Consider the following 1,739-nt stretch of genomic DNA (forward strand, 5'->3'; position numbering starts at 1 on the left):
GCAAGCCTGTAAACACAGTGAGCAGGCCTCGCATTTTAAACCTCAGCCTAGTCTTTGTATTACATTGGCATGCAAGCAGAGAATGGCAAAGACTGACATAATGGATGCTGGGGCACATCACATGACTCCTTATAAGGTACACAAATAGCGGCTCTGGAGTTGTATGTGCTCTGCTCACCAGGAAGGCCGGCATCCAGTCACATATCAAGCCCCTAAATCAGCCAGTCTTTTGCTAGTCCAAAATGATGGGCCCTTTGTGGGTGTGGAGCTAGACATGACTCAAGGACAGCCAGCCTCTGTGACGTCACAGGAAGAGTATGACATAACCCTTCTGGCTTGAACAGCTGGAGAGGCTGTGTTCAGAGAGGCACATGAGGGTCTGCTGAAAGACCTGCTGCTTTAGTCTCCTGGATTCCACCTAAGCCTTCCCTCATCACCAAGCCTGGAATCAAGGCGACCTTTCCATGGGTACCACGTCTTCACTCAACCTGGGATGTGAAGGCCACCTTTGAGCCAACAGTGAGTAGATCATGCAGGCTGGAAGGGTTTAAGACACAGAGCCCTGTGGCAGGCACCTGGGGAGGGAAATTCCACCTTATAATCACCTACGAGGAACTCTTTGGCTTTCATATTGTGTAAAAAAGGCACCCAATAACTACTGGCAAATGGCAAAGTGGAAAAACTACATCAGCTTGTTGATGGAGGATGGTCTGTGCCAGGATGCTGCAATCTTCTGTGCCTGCAACTGTGAGCTTCTCGCAGCCAAACCTGGAGGGCTCCTACAGGACCTTACCTATTGCGAGATGAGTGACGTGGTAGATCCGAACAGGGGCTGCTTCTACACTGATGGACTAACGCTTGGTGGCAAGCGCTGCATGGTAATTAGAGATCACCTGAATCAGCAAGGTTTAAACTGCATGGACCTGCGGACCATGCCAGAAAAGGATGGCACAGAGACACAGAGCATCAATATCATCAGAGTCAACCGCATGTGCCTGATCCTTATCGGCAAGAGAGGTGTCGCTGGTGGCACACTGAACCTCAAGGCCTTCAAAATGGCGTGCCTTATTCGGGAGAATGAATGCTCATAAAAACCCTCATGTGTCAAGAGTCCCGTGCCGGAGATTTTTTTTATGTTCGAATCCATGCAGCCTAAACCCAAAATTCCTTCTTTAGAAATTCATGCCTCCCACATTAAGAATCCATTATCCCTTCTTGCTTAACTCGCCAAAGTGCAGGGGTGTGTGCAAGAGTTTAGCACAGGTTTTGTCCTGAAAGGGGACCCTTCCAGTACAAAATACTATGCCTAGAAAACTTTTGAAACTTTTCATTTGTGCTGTACAGTGCAGCAGCACACATGCAAAGTCAGAAAATAAAGAAGGGAAAACATTCCTCCTTTTAACACCTACTTTCAAATGGGGTTAATTGTTGACGCAAAACCTAGTCTCAAATTTTTGGTAGCTAAGGTTTTCCATCAAAAAGCAATGGTGGTTGCATGGAACCGCCCATGTAACACCCCCTTGATACTCAGTAACGTAAAGCAGCGATGCACCTTACTTTTCATTACTTTTAGGCAAGTTTTGTGCTGGAAAGCAAATAACAAAAAAAGCGATTTGTGCTGGTTTGCTTCACTTTTGTGATGCAAAAAGAGCGCAAAATGTTGGTAAATTTGGCCTTAAGAGTAAACTTTAGCACTGGTATGTGTATGGATACATTCATTACTAACAGCTACAGCAGCG

General features: G+C 46.4%; 1 pseudogene; it reads left to right on the plus strand.

The window, feature by feature from the left end:
- Window positions 1–665: 665 nt before the first annotated feature.
- On the plus strand, window positions 666–1,091 carry LOC146785114 (profilin-2 pseudogene; annotated as a pseudogene).
- The last annotated feature ends 648 nt before the right edge of the window (window positions 1,092–1,739 follow it).

Source organism: Triturus cristatus, chromosome 11 (assembly GCF_964204655.1).
Source record: "Triturus cristatus chromosome 11, aTriCri1.1, whole genome shotgun sequence".
Taxonomy (NCBI): domain Eukaryota; kingdom Metazoa; phylum Chordata; class Amphibia; order Caudata; family Salamandridae; genus Triturus; species Triturus cristatus.